This window comes from Protopterus annectens, chromosome 8.part0 (genome assembly GCF_019279795.1).
Source record: "Protopterus annectens isolate FY-2018-M chromosome 8.part0, PAN1.0, whole genome shotgun sequence".
NCBI classification, from domain to species: domain Eukaryota; kingdom Metazoa; phylum Chordata; order Ceratodontiformes; family Protopteridae; genus Protopterus; species Protopterus annectens.
In genome coordinates, this window is record NC_056741.1 from 1144364850 (window position 1) to 1144383665 (window position 18816).

Below are 18816 nucleotides of genomic sequence, written 5' to 3' on the forward strand. Positions count from 1 at the left end.
ATCATCCACAACATCCAGGACAGGAGGAATGGCCAAAGGTTTGTGCTGTGGTAGATCTAATTCCCAGAGTCTGAGGATAGTCCCGACATTCGCTCATTGGAAATGCTCCCTTAAAGTATGTAGGTTTCCCCCAAATGAAAAATCCTCAGGTGGAGAGGCAGAAGGAATGGATTCCTCTGCATCAGAATCCAAGCAGACAGGGGTTGCATATCTTCATATTTCGGGTGCATTAGAGTCATTGGACTCCTGTTCAGATAAAACTACTGGGGACAAAACTCTTTTGGAAGGGGTAGCCTGGCTTCCCCTAAAAAGCACATTAAGGTCTTCCGCTATTAAGCATTTGAGACCGAGGCAAGGAAGCAGGTGCCAGAGATTGGTAGTTTTTTTTGGGTGTGGTTCATACCCTGGGCCTTAGAAACTTGGTAGTTTTAGAAAGAACGAAGACGGAAAAAGAAGTCTGTGTCGAGCATCAGTAGTGCCAAGTACTTCCTCGGAAGCTGGTGCCTGCTCACCAGCGCCGGACCCATCCAAGGTGGAGACATCCGCAGGATCCTTAACAGCATACTGGACTTTGAAAGGGTCTCTGTAGTGGCCTGCGAATCTACAGAAGTAGGCATCAGGGGCTGCAAAAGCCCCTCACTGAGAACTGGAGAAAGCAGTTGTGCACACTTGCCATAAATGTAGATGTTAGAGTGTATTCACTGCTGCAGTCATTACATTTAGGGTATCTGCTTGCAGTAGCCATCAGTTAGCCCGATTAACTGAGTCTTGGGTCCTGCATCAGTTGCTGTCCCTTCTTCCATTTTGTCAGGACGTCAGGGGTATAAAAATATGCAGCAGACACCATTACATCAGTTTCTCGCCTCAGATGTCAGGTGCCCCCCTAATGGAAAGCAATTAAATCTATAAATACAAGGATATACCTCCAACAGAAAAGCAAATACACCAAAAAGCTTTTAGCGCATAAAGGGGGCTGGAGGGAGGGTAACCAGGACTGCAAACCGTGAATACACTCCAACATCTACATTTATGGTAAGCGTACACAACTCATGTTCTTAGTGTTTCACTGTTGCAGTCATTACATTTGGGTAGATTCCCAAAGCTATGGTTGGGAGGATGGATTTATACAGCATTAGGACCAGCTATAAGGCCCTACAGGACAGCAGGGGCAAAGCCAGCTCTGGATTTAAAGAAAGGTAAATGGTAATATTTGGTGAACGTATGAACGGAGCTCCAGGTAGCAGCTTCTAGAATGTCTCTGGTAGGAACACCTCTGAGAAGCTGTAGAAGTAGATGCAGCCCTGGTGGAATGAGATACGATCCCCTGGGGGATAGTTTTACCATGGTGCATATAGCAGAAACTAATTACTTATTCATTTGGAAATGCTCTGCTTTGAAATGGCCTTTCCCTCTGCCCCTACAGCAAATACCACCAGTAGTTCAGATTAAGAGCCACACTGGATACCACACTTAGGCATGAAGGATGGATTGGTCCCGAGAGACACCCTGTCTGCATGAAAAACAAAAGGCTCCACTGCCATAAGAGCCTGTAATTCAGAAATCCTTCTAGCTGAAGTGACTGCTAAAAGGAAAGCAGTTTTCCAGGGGAGAAATTGTAAGTCTGCAGTAGCAGCTGGCTCAAAAGGAGGAAGAGTTTTTTTCAATACAAAATTGAGGTCCCAGGCAGGGGTTGGAGCTCTCCTGGGTGGTCTTAAGTTTTTGGCCCCTCTGAGATACTGCTTTAGCAGAGGAGAGAAGAGGGGAGGTTGTGTTGTAATGACCTGAAATGGCTGAGGCATGGATTTTTATGGAAGAAAAAGACAGATCCTTGTGAAGCATCCCAGTTGAATATTGTAAAGTTTGAGGAATATTGGGCACCGTTGTACTTATCCCTTGTGATAGATTCCATTTGTCTGCATATTGCTGAGAGGTGCCAAGGGTGAATTTAGGTGATCAGCCACGCTGCTAGATTTAAAATCTGGAGCAGTGTGTGCAGAATTTGGTTGTTCTGCTGAGACAGTAAGGTGTCTGAGGCAGGTGCCATAGTGGAAGGTGTGACATTGCGCAGGAGTGGGTACCAGTGTTGGCGAGGCCAGTCTGGAGCAATCAAAATCATTTTTGGTTTGTCCCATTTGACTTTTAGTAGAACTTTGGAGGAGCAGAGGCAGAAGGGGAAAAGACAAAGTTTTCCAGCTGAAAGAGCATCCACTTTCCAGGCTTTTGTGATGAGTTCTTGCAGAATTTGTCCCGCTGATAGATTTTTGCCTTATCCTAGAACTATGTCTGGACTCATTTGCGTGCCAACATGTTGAAAATCTGTGGTTCGTTTCCATTCATGTGGGTCCATGAGATTTTTGCTTAGTCTGCCAAAGCATTCAGCTTTCCGGGCCGGAATTGAGCTTGTAGTTGAATTTGATTGGTCAAGGCAGTGCTCCACAATGCCATGGCTAGTCTGCAAAGGGGGTAGGAGTGTAACCCCCCTGCTTGTTTATGTACCACATAACTGTGGTATTGTCTGCCTTTATCATTAATTTTCCTGGATGAAGGTAGTCCTTTAAGGCCATTAGTGCATTCTGTACAGCTAGCATCTCTTTTTAGATGGATATGAAGGTGCATTTGATTTGGGCTCCATTTGCCCTGAATGCACTTCCCTGCCAGATGAGCCCCACAAGCATAGTCCGAGGAGTCTGTAGTTAGGGTTTGGGCGGCATGAGGTGGAGTGAATGGTAGTCCCTTGTTTTGGTGGCAGGCCTCTGCCCACCATAGGAACTCTAGTTGCAGGCAAGGTACGATAGGAATCAGTTTCCAGGCTGTGACAATGTTGAGTTTATAGAGTCAAGTACCACTGAAGTTTCCTCATATGCAGTCTTGTAAATGGAATTAGAATGCAGGAAGCTATGAACCCCAAGGCTTGCGGATAGCAGGGTTTTTGTGGCCACCTGTTTGAAATCACCAAATGAATTTGCTTTTCTGGTGCACGGTTAAGCCATCTGGGCAGTTGTATTCAAGCTTGCACCCAGGAATGTAATTGAGGGTAGCAGTTGATTTTTCATTTATGGTGTACCCTAGACAAGTTAGAACTTTTTTTTACAAATGCCAGATGCTTTTGAAGAATGTCCGTTTTCTGCCTGAATTAGACAATAGTCCAGGTATGGATATATTTGAATACAACTTTGCCTGAAAAATTCAATTACTGGAGCCAGGCACTTGGGCACATCTACTGTGCCCAGGGTCTTCACAAAGGGCAGTGCAGAGAACTGGTAATGCCAACAGCCAGCTTTGAAGCAGAGGTATCTTCTGCAAGATTCCCTGATTGGGATATGCAGTTAAGCCTCTTACCAACCAGGCATCTTTGCCTAGCATAGAAAGTAACTGTTGAAGAATCGGCACCTGGAATTTTGGAATGTCCAGAAATGTGTTCAGATAGTCCAGAATTGCACGCCATGATTGGTCTTTTCTGGGTACCAGGAAGTGTCTTGAATAGAAACCTTGCCCCTTTTCCTCTTCGGGGACTGGTTGAATAGCTCCCATGTTCATGAGACAGAACTTGCTTCTGGGCCTCTGCCCACTGATTTGGGGGCAGGTCTGGCCATCAGTTTGTGATTGGCAACATGTGGAAATTATATCTATCCCTGGGATACTATATTCAAAACCCATTTGTCCTGGGTTATAAGTTGCCAGTTTTTTTTTTACATGAAGTGCCAGTTTTCCCCCCAAAGGGGCAGCTGAGAGGTAAGTGCTTGGCAAGTGTAGAGGGAAGTCAGACTGCTTACCATAGGGAGGTACCTTGTTTCCAGATTTGGGGGAGGAGGCACCCCATTGTCTTGTTCTAAAAGTCCCTTGTGACTGAAACCTGGAGCCTTTGGAATGTCTGGGTTGGACTTGAGTGGCTCTAGAAGTAACTGGAAAGGACCAGTTCTTAGTAGGCCAGTACCTACTTAATCTTGGAGGTTGCACTTAAATCTTTCACAGTTTGCATAGATTTAGCTTCATCTTCCATCTCTTAAAACTTCCTCAGCCTTATTACCAAAGAGACTGTCCTGTTGTAAAGGAGCATCCAACAATTTTGCTTTAACATGATCAGGCACAGTTTGCTCTGAGCCAAGCATGCCTTCTTAGCACGGAGTCAGTTACAGCAGCCCTGCAAGAGGCCTCTAAAGAATCAAAACCACATTGCAAAGTGTTTTCCAACTTGTTCAGCTGAATGCAATAAATCCTGTAAATCTATTTTCCACACAATCAGAAATTAACATTTTCTGTTTAAGCAGTCCCATGATATGCTGTTGGTTAAGCCAAGGTTGCATAAGGGTAAACCTTACCCCATCTATCCAGCACCCTGGAACCTCTATTAGAAGGGGTAGGATTTTTAGCAGTAAAATCCCCAATGCCCTTGGGACCCCGAGAAATTGTTTCAGAATCTGCAACAGGATTTTTTTTAAAGGAATTTGTGGGAGTCAGGAACCCTGTAGTATCAGTTTGGCTTGCAAGGAGCTGGAGGCAGAGAATCAGGAGCCATATATTAATTTCTGAAAAACAATGTCTAGGACAAGAGGTATAGCCAAAGGCCTATGTTGAGGAAGAAAATCCCCAAGTCTTTTCAGATTCAGAGAAATCCTGACTTTCCAGTGGAAATGTTCCTGAAAGGTATGTAAAGTTTCCCCAAAAGAAAAATCCTCAGGAGGAGAAGCAGAAGGAATGGAATCTTCTGCGTCAAGAGTCCTCATAAGTAGGTATAGACAAATCCTGTTCATTAGAAGAGCCAGAAACTGATTATGAATCTTCTGAACAGGATTCTGTCTTGCCTAGGCCTCTTAGAAGGGGGGGGGGGGGGTTGGCTACCCCTGATCAGAGTAATTAAATCTTCAGCAATTTTGATAATTTGTTTAGGCATAGGGGCCTGCACATGTGTCCAGGCATTTTTTTTTCAAGACAGATTTAGGATTTTGGCCTTCGTTTTGAAGATGGCGTCCAATATACAAATTTGTAGGCCTGAAAACACCCTCAGAAGCCAGCGCCTGCACAGCTGCTCTTGACCCATCCAAGGTAGAGACATCCACGGGTTCCATAATTGAAGCATCTCGCGGCATACCAGACTCCGAATGGGTGTCAGTAGAGGCCTGCGAATCAGAAGTATTGGGTATCAGGGGCTGCGAAAGCCCCTCACTGAATACTGGTCAACTGGCGACTGACTTAGCTTTGTCAGTTTTGGACCTTGGCCTGTCTTTCTTGGCTTTTTTTTTTTTTTTTTTTTTTTAGGAATTCCGGTAGTCTGATTGCTAACCAACAACATTTCTGGATAATTGAAGCACAAGCCAAAATATTTAGAAGCAAAAATATGCTGACGTTTAATAATGCGTTGATTAAATTTAGCACAAAACCAACAGCAAGGCACGTTGTGGTCAGGGCCTAGGCAAGGAATACAATACAAAATGAAAATCTTATGAGGTATTTGCTTTCCACAAGTAATGCAATTAACTTACTGCCATCGGTAAGGCGCAAGAGAAAAGTTTCCCCAATGGGGTACTTTGCTTTTTAATTGAAGACTTCGGTTCTAAAACTCGAAAATGAAAATTTCAGGAGTCTGCCGACTGGCAGTTGCAGACTGCTTCGGGCACTGCATGGCAAGAAAGACTGATGTAATGGCGTCAGCTGCATGTTTTATATCCCTGACAACCTGACCTGTCATGGAAAAAGGGACAGCAAGTGACGCAGGACCGAAGACTTTGTTAATCAGGCCAACTGAGAGCTACTGCAAGCAAGCAGATAACCCAAATGTAATGACTGCAAGAGAGTCAAACGCTTAGAACATCTGACTAGCTTAAAAGAAGTGTCGGTAGTTTTGAACCAGTGGGGTCTGTCTTACCCTTGTGTTTTTCGGAAGATCAGTAGTCTGATGGCTTACCCAAGCCAAAATGGAATTAGAGGACTGAGCGAAAATATCTAGCTACAATAAGGGCCCAACAACGTAGTTCTGGTGTTGAACAAAGCACAAAGGCAACAGCGGGGGGACGTTGTGGTCTGGGCCTACACAGGTGACGCAGTAAGAATGGAAGCCTGTGTGGTATTTGCTTTCCATAGGACAATTGTTAACTTTTTTCTGACAGATTACAGCAAGAAAAAAAGGATCCAATGGGGTACTTGGCTTTAGAAGACTTCAACTTGGAAACAAACTCAGGTAGCGGCCAACTGGCACTCGTGCGAACTGCTTCTTGGCAAGACTGATCAGAATGGTGTCAAAAGCCTGATTTTATACCAGTGATGACCTGACGTCAGTCCTGGAGCAACAGCAACCAAAGCAGAAATACTAAGCCTCTGGTATTCGGGCCAACTAAGGGCTACCCCTAGCAGGATAACCCAAATGTGATTACTGCAGTTTACTATTGAAAATGCGAACGGCACTTGGGCGACGTCGGATAGTCGAACGTATAAGGTTGTAAACAAGGATGTCGAAGACAAAATAATCAATCTAGGAACGGTTTTAACATGGGTCGAGGTAGGTGTTCAGTATTATTCCCTACTACATCTTCCCTACCTCGACCCATGTTAAAACCGTTCCTAGATTGATTATTATGTCTTCGACATCCATGTTTACGACCTTATACGTTCGACTATCCGACTGTCGCCCAAGTGCCGTTCGCATTTTCAATAACAGATTACTGCAACAGTGAAACACGAAGAAAAAACTATCCTGTCTCTTGGAAGCTGGAGGTCGAGACTCAGGAGACTGGGAGACTGCCTGGAAGGCATCCAGAATGGCTGGCTGCACAGGAGGGACAGCAGAGGGGGAAGGCTGGTCCATTTGCAACCAGTCAAAATACCTTTTTAGTGTCAAATTTCTGAAGCCTCCCATTGGAATTGTGTGATTAAATTGACAGCATCCCCAAGAGAATTCACCAGGGGAATTGGGTGGGAAAGAATCTTCCTCACGAGTAACAAAATCCTTAGGAGATTCATATGAGATGAAAGGATTCAGATGAGGTGCCCTCTTCAGATTCAACCAAACAAGGGCCAGAGACAGGAGGATGAGGCTGTTGAAAAGCCTGAAAGGCCTTGAACAAGTTTTGGGAGAAAAATAGAAAGTGGAGCAGCAGAATGTACAGTTGTGTACACACCATAAATGTAGATGTTAGAATGTACTCCCTGTTGCAATCGCCACATCAGGGTTACCCTGCCAGGGTAGCCCTCTGCCGGCATGAATACCAGAGGTTTTGTATTTCTGTGTCAGTTGCTGTCGCTTCAGGACTGACGTCAGGTCGTCAGTAGTATAAAGTAAGGCAGCTGACTCCATTACATCAGTTTTTCTTGCCCTAACCTGTCAGGAGCCAGGCTCTGGTGAAGAACCTCACCAGTAGAAGGTAAATACCAATATGTCCCTTGTAAGGAAAGAGCAGAAAAAAAGGGGGGTGGAGGAAGGGAAACCGGGACTGCAACAGTGAATACACTCATCTACATTTATGTTGTGTACACAAACTGTACTATGTTCTTCACGTTTCACTGTTGCAGTCATCACCTTTGGGTTCATTCCCAAAGCTGAGGAAATGGGTGGAGGCAGTCAAGGAAACTGGGGGCTGGATAGGATGCCCTGCAAGACTGCAGAGGTAAACCCTACCCTGGATTTGGAGAATAGAGGCAGGTGGTAATGCTTGGTAAAAGTGTGAAGAGATGTCCAGGTGGCAGCCTCCAAGATGTCCCTGGTGGGGACTGAGGAAAGCTGCAGTGGTGGAGGCTGCTCTGGTGGAGTGAGTCTCAAGTTACTAGCCCCTCTTAGGAATAGTTTGATCAAGGGGTGTGAGGCAGAGAGAGGAATGAATTTTAATACAGGGAAAAAAAAAAAAGCCACTGTTTAGTAGGTCAGCCAAGTAATCCAGGATGAGAGGGAGAGCTGTGCTGTACTGGCTCCCTTAGACTAAATCCACGTACAGAAAAGTACAGTTTTGTACCTACCATAAATGTAGATGTCCGATAGGTATGCATCTGCAGTCATAACATATGGGTTGTCCTGCCTCAGGCAGCCCTTCAGTCGGCCGGATTCCAAAGTCTGGGTCTGGCCTCGGCTGATATCGCACTTTCCCCGACGTCAGAGCTTCTGGGGTATAAAGACATCAGCTGACACCATTTTCCTCAGTGTTTCTTGCCCCAGATGCCAGGTGCCCTCTAGGAAGGCTAAATTTGGATAAATGTTGAAAATTCCAAACGGTAGCAAGTAAAATATATATATATATATATATATATATATATATATATACACATATATACATACAAACAAATACACCATAATAGATTCAACCAGCTAGCTTAAAGAGGGGTAAGCACCCTAGGAATACCACAGAGGGGAAGGAGGGTGGGTAATCCTGACTGCAGATGCATACCTATCTGACATCTACATTTATGGTAGGTACAAAACTGTACTATGTCCTTCAAGGATGCATCTGCAGTCATAACATATGGGTAGAATACCATAGCCCAACTGGGGGAGGAGGTACTAAGATAATGATGGTGTAGTTAAGATCCCCTGTAAAACTGCAGTTGCAAAACCTGCTCGGGATCTGGAGTATAAAGGCAGATTGTAATGCTTGGCAAATGTATGCACGGAGCTCCAAGTAGCAGCTTCTAAAATGTCCTTGGTAGCCACTCCTCGTAGGAAAGCTGTAGTGGTGGCTGTGGCTCGTGGAGTGAGGCCTGATATTTTCAGGAGTTGTCTTTCCATGAAAAGAGTAGCAGAATCGAATGCAATTTCCTATCCATTTTGAAATTGTTTGGAAATTGCTTTTCCTTGCACTCCAGTTGCATATGCTACCAGAAGTTGGTCAGTTTTTCTGCTGGTTTTAGTTCTGTCCAGATAGTAGCGTAGTTGTCTGTGTACATCCAAGGTGTGCAATAGTTTTTCCCCCCTGTTCTGTGGGTTAGGGAAGAACATGGGCAAATGAATAGCTTGGTTCAAGGATACCCTGGATACCACCTTTGGCATGAAAGTAGGATTGGTTCTCAGAGACACACTATCCTGGTGAAAAATAAGGAAAGGCTGCACTGCCATTAATGCCTGCAACTCTGATACTCTTCTTGCTGAAGTGATTGCTAGAAGGAAAGCAGTTTTCCAAGATATGAACTGTAAGTCTGCTGATGCTGCTGGTTCAAAAGGGGGTAGTGTTAACTTTTTCCAGCACAAAATTGAGATCCCATGCAGGCAGAGGGGGTTTCCTTGGAGGTTTTACGTTTTTGATCCCTCTTAAAAATTGTCTGAGGAGAGGGTGAGTGAAGATAGGAGGATCCATGTTGTACTCTGCTGAAATTGCTGAAGCATGAATCTTAATGGAAGAATAGGACAGGCCATTGTGGAACAGTTCTGCTAAGTATTCTAGGATGTGTGCTAGGTTTGCCAGTGTGACATTTGTACCCTTTGATGCACTCCAAATGAGGAATCTCTTCCATTTAGCAGAGTATGTTTTTCTTGTGGAGGGTCTGCGAGCCTCCAGGATAATGTCCTTGACCCTGTGAGATAAAACAGTTTGGTTTTGTTTAAAGCAATTTTCCAGGCAGTTAGCTGCAGCGTTTTCAAGTTTGGATGCAGGGTCTTGTAGTTCTGCGTTAGAAGTAAAGGCCATAGGGATAGAGGCCATGAGTTCGTCCGAGACATGCTTCTCAGTAGCGGATACCAATGCTGCCTTGGCCAGTCTGGAGCCATCAGAATCACCTTTGGCTGTTCCTCCCTGATCTTCAGTAGAACTTTGTACATCAATGGGAGAGGTGGAAAGGCATAAACTGTTAGGGCCTTCCAGCTGAAAGTCCACCCTCCAGGCTTGTGGGTGGTATTCTCTTGAGCAGAATTTCTTCAGTTGGTGGTTGAGTGGGGAGGCGAACAGGTCTCTCTGGCATTCCCCATTTCTTTATGATTTTGAAGATGTCTGGATGCAGCATCCATTCGTGAGCATCCGTGGTAGTTCTGCTTAAGCTGTCTGCTAGTGAATTCTCTTTTCCTGGTACGAATTTGGCCTGCAGTTGGATGTTGAGATTCAGGTCTAGGTTCCACAGGTCCACTGCCATCCAGCATAGAGGGTAGGAATGCGTGCCTCCCTGTTTATTGATGTACCACATGACTGTGGTATTGTCTGTCCTTATCAGTCCTTGCTGGAGGAATGATTTGAATGCCTCGATTGCATGCTTCACTGCCAGCATCTCCTTTAGATTTGTGTGTAGATTCAGCTGGTCCCGAGACCATAGGCCTTGGATACACTTGTCTTCCATGTGTGCTCCCCAGCCTAGGTCTGAGGCGTCCGTGGTGATGGTCTGCCTTGGTTGTGGTTTGTTGAAAGGCAACCCTCTGTTGGTCTGGCAGGCCTGAGCCCACCACAGGAACTCTTTTTTCAGGCATGGAATGATTGGTATCATGGTTTCTAGACTGTGTCTGTGTTGAGACCATACATTCCTTAGGTACCATTGTAATTTCCTCATATGCAGCCTGGCATGCGGGATCAAGATTATGCAGGATGCCATGTAACCCAGGGTCTGCAGGACTTCCCTTGCAGTAAGCCGAGTTGGTCTTGTCAAAGCCATGAAGTAGACTGGGAGTTGCTTTTGTTTTTCTTCTGTGAGAAAAGCCATCGGAGTTAGTGTCCAGATCCGCACAAAAATGTTATCCTTTGGGATGGCACTAGTCTTGACTTCTGGATGTTGACTGTGTATCCCAAGGCCTGTAACAGTTGTATGACATAGGCCAAATCCTTTATTAGTTGTGTCTTGTTGTCCACTTGTATTAGGCAGTCCAGGTATGGGTAGATTTGAATTCCCTGAAGCCTGCAATGTGCAATTACTGATGCCAGGCATTTCGTGAATACTCTGGGCGCAGTAGATAAGCCTAAGGGCAATGCTGAGAATTGATAATGCTCTGATCCTGCAAGAAATCTGAGGTGTCTTCTGCAATCTGGTCATATAGGGACGTGCAGGTATGCCTCCTTGAGATCTACAGTCACAGCCAGGACTCCTTGCCCAACATGGGAAGAAGTTGCTGTAGGGTCAGCATCTTGAATTTTGGCACAATGAGATGCGTTTAGTGCAGACAAGTCGAGAATAGGCCTCCATTGAGTTTTTCTTGGTACAAGGAATAGTCTGGAGTAAAATCCTTGGCCTTGTTCCATAGATGGTACCCTTTCTATTGCTTTCATCTGAAGTAAATTGTTGATTTGTCTTAGAGCCTCTGGCTTCTGGTTTGTTGGAAGGTTTGGCATTCCGCTCTTTTTTGGTAAAGTGTGGAAGTGAAACCTGTATCCTTTGTCTATTGTTTGCAATGTCCATTTGTCTTTTGTAATGCAATGCCAGTTTTTTGAAAAAAGCCAACTTTCCGCCCAAGGGTGCTTCCAGTTGTTCCCTGGTAGGCAGAATCAGAGCCAAGTCATTGTGTCTGTCCTGTGGAAGAGGTTGTAGTTGCAGCTGTGGCGGTACTCCTCTGGTTGGCAGGTTGCCACTGACAACCCCTGTAGGCACCCTTTGATTGACCTCTGCCTCTTGGGCGTCTATTCCTGCCCCTCTGTGCTCTGGAGGTGTCTGGAAAGGACCAATTTTTTGAAGGCCAGTTTCTGCTGAACCTAGGAGGTTGGACCTGCAGGAAATCCTTGACTGTTTGCACAGATTTAGCTTTTTAGCTAGGTTTTTGGCAGTGGCAGCTGCAACACCTTTTGGGCCCTGAGAAATAGTTTCTGGGTCTGCAGCATGGGCTTTATACAAGTGGAAGTGAGAATCCGGGACCCTGTAATATCTGTCAGGTTTGGCAGGGGCCGGGGGAAGAGAATCAGGGGCAGAACTGACATTGTATGCATCAACAGATAGCACAGGTGGTATGGCTAAAGGCCTATGCTGTGGCAAGTGTAAAAAGGTCCCTAGTCTTTTCCTAGAATCAGAAAAATCCTGACTGCCATTGAAAGTGTTCCCTCATTGAGTGCAAAGTCTCCCCAAAGGAAAATTCTTCTGGGGGGGAGGCAGAAGGAATAGAGTCTTCTGCATCCGAATCCTCATAAGGGGAGTATGGTCCTTCCTGATGGTCTGATAAATCAGATCCATCCGAGGAATAATCAGAGGAGAGAGGTTCAGGGGGTTCAGTCCTAGGCCTTTTGTCAGGAGGAGGTTGTGAGGCCATGTCTGGGTGAGGTTGGGATTCAGAGATATAAGGTCCTCAGCAAGGCTGAGAATCTGAGAACTTGAGGAAGGTCTCAGAGGTAGATTTTGCTGGTAAAGCTTTAGAAATTTTAGCTGCTTTAGCCCTGGAGAAGGCCTTAATAGACATAGAAGCAGGTGGCCTAGCTGCCCCACGTGCAGGTGTAGAAATGTCCAACGGAATGGTGTCGGACAATTCTTGTGCGCTTGCTTCGGTAGGAATTTCTGTAGCAGACTCAGCCGGGGCCTCTCTGGCCTCGGTTGTCGGAGGTATGTTTTCGGCAGAAGGAAGCAGAGGACTCTGTTTCAGCAGAGACACTCGCGGTAGGCCTAACCGTGGTTTCAGCCGAAACCGCGGGCCGCGAGTGTCTGAACTTTTCCTTGCGTTTTTTGGCTAATGTGTAGTTGGGAGTCTCAGACAGCAATTTATATGCAAAAGCGGATCTAAAAAAAACTCTTCTGCAAACTCCAACCGACGTCTAAGTGTCCGTCTGTTGGAGGCACAGGCTAAACAAGCTGATACGTCGTGGTCTTGGCCTAAGCAAGGAAGGCAGTAAGAGTGGAAATCCTTATGAGATTTGTTTCCCACAAGTTAAACAATTATTTACTTTGTCTGACATCGGCTGAGGCAAGAAAGAGTCCCCAACGGGGTACTTGGCTTTTTTAGAAGTCTTCGGTAGCTGAAATCTCTGGATCTGACCGACCGGCACTTGCGAACAGCTTCTGCTTCGGGCACCGCGCGGCAAGAAAGACTGAGGAAAATGGCGTCGGCTGATGCCTTTATACTCCAGAAGCTCTGACGTCGGGTAAAGTGTGACATCAGCCGAGGCCAGACCCAGACTTTGGAATGCGGCCGACTGAAGGGGTGCCTGAGGCAGGACAACCCATATGTTATGACTGCAGATGCATCCTTGAAGGACATCTTTTCCATTAGTCAGCATAAGAGGGACTTTCTAGTGCTAGGGTGTCTGGCCTCACATATAACATCTAGAACCAGTTTACTGAGGTTGGCAGATTGATTGGGGGGGGGGGGGGTTGGGGAATAAACCAAGCTGCCAAATTGAGTGTCTGCAATTGGGGATGCATGAATTCCCCTTCCCTCTGGGTCAGATTTGGAATCTGAGGAAGATGCCATGGTGGCAGTGGGGACAGGCTGTGCCGGAAGGGGTACTAGGGCTGGCAAAGCCAGTCTGGAGCTATTGGGGATGCATGAATTCCCCTTCCCTCTGGGTCAGATTTGGAATCTGAGGAAGATGCCATGGTGGCAGTGGGGACAGGCTGTGCCGGAAGGGGTACTAGGGCTGGCAAAGCCAGTCTGGAGCTATAAGAATGGTCCTTGTTTTTTCCTCCTTTATTTTGAGCAGTACCCTGGGGATGAGAGGTAGTGGAGGAAAGGCAGAGCGACATATTGACCCAGGGGAAGGACAGGGCATCCTCTCCAAGCCATGTAGCGATAATCCCTGGTGCAAAATTTGCTGAGCTGATGGTTGGTGTTGGAGGCAAAGAGGTCGACCTTCAGGGTGCCCCATTTGAGTTATTAGGGTGAAGGTTCTTCTGTTGAGCTGCCACTCATGTGGGTCCAGAAAATTTCTGCTTAATTGGTCTGCCAGAGACTTGAGAGAACCTTAGAGGAATTGTGCTAACAGGTGGAGTTGCATGGCAGAAGCTGTGTGCCAAACGGTCATGGCCAGCCTACATAGAGGGTAGGAGTGAGTCCCTCCCTGCTTGACATACCATATTACAGTGGTGCTGTGTTTTGATCAGGTGAGCCCCTGGGGAGAGAAGGGGCTTGAAAGCTATTAAGGCATGCTGGACAGCCATAATTTGTTTGGCTGATGTGCAGAGGCCATTTGCTGTGGGCTCCATTGGCCCTGTATGCAACTGCTATCCAGGTGTGCTCCCCAAGCATAGTCTGATGAGACTGGTGAGAGTTTGGACAGTTGGGGGTGGTGAGAAAGGCAGTCCCCTGTTGTGAGGGCATGATGTTGCCCACCAAAGAAAACCTTTTCTGAGGCAAGGAATTATACACGTACAAGTCTCCAGGTCAGGAGAGAGTGTTGACACCAAAGGCTTTTTAGGTACCGCTGAAGTTTCCTCATATGCAGTCTGGCATATGGAATGGAGTAGTACGCAAGAGGCCATGAACCCCAGAACTTGCAGGATCTTCCTTGAAGATAGCTGGGGTCAGGTGGCTAGTTGAGAGAAGTAGGCTGTCAGGGAAATTTGTTTTTCTGGTGTAAGGAATGCCATCTAGGATGCTGTGCCCAGGCTTGCTCCCAGGAAGATGATCCTTTGGGTGGGCACCTGTTTGGATTTAGACTGTGTACCCTAGGGAGGTTAAGTAGGGTCTTTACAAAGGCCAGGCGCTTGAGCAGTGTTTCCTGGATGTCTGCCTGAATAAGGCAGTCCAGGCATGGGTAAATCTGGATATTTCTTTATCTGCAGAAAGCAATGGCCAGAGCCAGACATTTTGTGAAAACTCTGGGAGCAGTAGATAAGCCAAAGGGAAGCGCAGAGAAAGTGTTGAGATCTACCCCGAAACGTAGATATTTCCTGTATGATTCCATGATGTGGAGGTAGGCCTCAGATCTAGAGTGGTTAGCCAAGTGTCCTTGGGGAGCATGGGTAGCAGCTGCTGGAAGGTGTTTAGAATGGATAGGGGATGGGGCACCAGGTGTCCTTTACTGGTACCAGAAAAGGTCTGAAGTAAAAACCTTGGCCTGTTCTGCAGGAACATGCACTGCTGCCCTCACAAAAAGCAGGGAAAGTACTTGCTTTTGAGCGTCCGCCCACTGGTTTGGAGGTAGATCTGGGAACCTTTTTGGGGTGGGAAGGGTGTGGAGGGAAAATTTGTATCCCTGGACACTGTTCAGAACCCAATGTTTGGTGGGACAGGTGCTTGAGTGAAAGGAGTTTTCCTGCTAGGGGTAAGTGAAGGTGGGCAGAGGGAGGGGATAGAGAAGGTGAGTCATTGCGCGTTCTTACTCTAAGGGGGTGGTTTAGAACTCCCTGGTTTTGAGGTGGAGGTAGTCCACTGCTTAGATCTCTGCATTCCCTCTGGCTGTTGTCTGGGGGGGGGGGGTCTGGCTCCCTGGGGCCTAGGCTGGAATGGCTTCATGGGAGCAAGAAAGGACCAGTGTTTGGTGGGAAAATGCCTGCTGACCCTGGGCAGCTGGACCTGTAAGAAATCCTTAACCGTTTGCATAGATTTTGCTTTTCTTCCATCTTTAAGACCTCTTCTGCCTTGGTGCCAAATAAAGTTTCTTCCTGCAAGGGGACATCCAACAACTTAGATTTGACATGGTCTGGCAGGGGCTATTCCTTAAGCCATGCATGCCTTCTAATAACAGATCCAGTGACTGCTGCCCTGCAAGGAGCTTCTCTGGCATCAAAACAGTGCAAGGTGCGCTTGGTTACTTTACTTGCAGAATGCATTAACTCTTATAGCTCTTTAGATTCTGCACAAGCAGGAAAGGAAGACTTGAGGAGTTCCAGTGCATGCTGCCAAAATTTTAGCATATGGAACTGACAATTTAGTGCCCTGATAGCAAGAGTAGTAGAGATGTATACTTTACCCCATCTGTCTAGTGCTAGTGAATCCTGAGGGGGTGGGATTCTTAGCAGAGGTTGCTTTAATCTCTAGGTACTTGAGAAATTACCTCTGGGCCAGCAGTGGGATTTAAGAAATTTGTCAGAGTCAGGGGACTCTATAGTACCAGTATGGTTTCCTGGGTGCAAGAGGGAGAGGTCAGGAGTCAAGCTGGATTCCGGGAAACCATCCTCCACAACATCCAGAACTGAGGGGATGGCCAAGGGTCTGATGTGGAAGATCTAGGAATTCCCCAGTGTCTTTTTAGACTTAGGGTAGTCTTGACTCTCCATTGGAAATGCTCCCTTAAGGGTATGCAGGGTTTCCCCAAAGGAAAAATCTACTGGAGGAGAAGCTGAAAGAATGGAATCCCCTGCATCAGAATCCTCATAAGTAGAGGAGTTGTATGTCTTCATATTCAGATGCAGACTCTTGTTCGGACAAAACTACAGGGGACAGACCTCTTCCTTTTGGAGGGGTATCATGGCTTCCCCTGACCAGCATAAGGTCTTCTGCCATATTAAGCATTTGAGACTGAGGCAAGGAAGCAGGTACCAGAGATTGGATCGGTTTCTTGGGTGTGGTTCGTACCCTGGGCCTAAAACGGTTTGAAAAAAAACGGTGGTCACGAAAGACAGTCGAGAATCAGTAGTGCGAAGGAGTTCCTCTGAAGCCAGTGCCTGCTCAGCAGCTCCGGGCCCATCCAAGGTCGAGACTACCGCAGGACTCTTGGTTGAAGAGTTTCGCGGCATACAGGACTCCTAAAGGGAGTCTGTAGTGACCTGCGAAAGCACATGAAGACTGGAGAACTGGACTAGCTTAACATTAGCACAGTCAACAGGTTTGGACCGGTGCGTATTGTTTTTTCAGAAGATACGCTGTCAGATGGCTTACCGAATCCATATCAGAATTAGACATCTGGCTACAACAAGGGCCAGACATAGTTCTGGCATTAAACCAAGCACAGAAGCGACAGGGGATGTCGTGGTCTGGGCCTAAACAAGTGACGCAGTAAGAATGGAAGTCTGTGTGGTACTTGCTTTCCACAGGTGAGACAATTAACTTTGACATCTGTTAGTGCAAGAAAAAAGGATCCCCGATCCCCAACGAGGTACTTTGCTTTAGAAGACTTCAACTTCAATTCGGTAGACTAAACTCTGGTAGCGGCTGACCAGCACACGTAAAAACTGCTTCTGCACTGGGCTCCACGGCAAAACTGATGTAATAGTGTTGGCTGCCTTACTTTATACGGACGACCTGATGTAAAGTCCTGAAGCGACAGCAACCAACAGAAATATTAAGCCTCTGAAATTCGGGCCGGCCGAGGGCTACCCTGGCAGGGATAACCCAAATGAGATGACTGCAACAGTGAAACATGAACATCAGTAAATACTCATCTTCAGGGATGGTTTTCTTTCTGGGAGTTTTAGAAATATCGACAGGGCAACAGATACCATTAACTCTCAGTTCTCTGCTTGAGACCTCTAGACAAAGCCAAAAATGATGGTAGAATAAAGGCTCATACTCAAGAGTTAAAATTAACAAAACACATTTTGTATCAACATACATTTTTGGGTTGGGAATAAGTAGCATGAAACTAATGTACGGCATTACTCACCGTTTGCAATCTTAAATACTTTACTAGCAAATCAAATTTTACATGGGACATTGCAACTGAGAATCTGGTATAATCTGGAATCAAGGTAGAGACCAATATGCATTACTCTAGATAACTAGATTAATATCCATTTGGCAATGTGCCAATACTAGTGATGCACAATGCAGAGTAATTAATACCAGTTTTACACTGATTTTAGCAATAGCATGTGTACGGGGAGAGTGCATTTTAAGAGAAATAATCTAGCTGTAATTTAATTTTGTATTGCAAATAAGAAGTTATGTACTCATCATAACGTTCCATCTGAGTAGGTGGCTTCATTTGTCTGCAACCCAGTCCCCAGCTACCCGAATCTTGGGCGGCCATCATGGAAGGATGTTCCGGAGCACCGCGGAGCCAAAGGATGCTCTCTGGAAATGACGTCCAGTTTGTAGTGGTTGATAAAGGTATGAGATGAGGCCCAAGCGGCTGCCGAGCAAATATCATCCAAGGAAACTAGATCTAAAGGCAGCAGAAGTAGATATGGAGCGAGTGGAATGTGCACGGACTCCGAGGTGCGGGCCTCCCAGAAGCTTCATAAGCTAGAATACATTGGGAAATCCAGCGTGATAAGGTGACCTGGAAATTAACAGCTGATCGGATTGTCTGCGACCAGCAGTCCTATGAATATAGAAATGCAGCTGCCTGTGCACGTCTAAAGAATGCAGCTTGTACTCCTTTATTTTGATAATTAGGAAAGAAAACTGTAAGGTTGATGGACTGATTGATATTGGTTTCTGAAGCCACCTTTGGTAGGAAGGAGGGATTGGTCCCAAGGTACACTCTACCCTGATGGAAAACCAAGTAAGGGGGTTTCATGGAAAGAGCTTGAAGTTCCGCAACTCTTTTCGCTGAAGTGATGGCTACCAGGAATGCTGTTTTCCAAGACAGATATTTAAGTTCGGCCGAGGCAGCTGGTTCAAAGGGAGAAGCAGTCAAGGCTTGAAGAACCAGTGATAGATCCCAAGGGGTTACGGCTTCTTTGATATGGGGCCGGAGCAGAAAAGTACCCTTGAGGAAGGTTTTACATAGTTTAGCTGACAAAGGACCTGTCTCATGTCCCACATGGTAATGGGAGATTGCTGCCAATTGTACCTTGACTGTCGAACAGCAAGCCCCTTGCTGAAAAAGTCCGGTGAGGAAGTCCAACACCGATGTTAACGGAGCAGTGAAGGGGTCCAAATTATGATGTTTCGCCCAGATGAAAAAGCACCTCCATTTACTACGGTAAACTTTCCTGGTGGAAGGTTTATGTGCTTCCACCAAGATGGCTTTGACTGGTGAAGAGATGCCGGGAGTCCTGACTAAGAGTGGAACTGGAGCAGCCAAGCTGTCAGCTTCAGGTTGTCCAGATTCGGGGTCGGTAAGCCTGATGGATGGGATATTGGATCCGGGCTGGGATCCAGAATCCAGGGAGAATTCACCA

At 46.3% G+C, this 18816-nt stretch overlaps 1 protein-coding gene across 1 annotated transcript in view; it reads right to left on the reverse strand.

The window, feature by feature from the left end:
• Positions 1–18816, reverse strand: part of YWHAG (tyrosine 3-monooxygenase/tryptophan 5-monooxygenase activation protein gamma) — a 205977-nt gene that overhangs the window by 75136 nt on the left and 112025 nt on the right. The gene's annotated exons all lie outside the window — the stretch shown is intronic.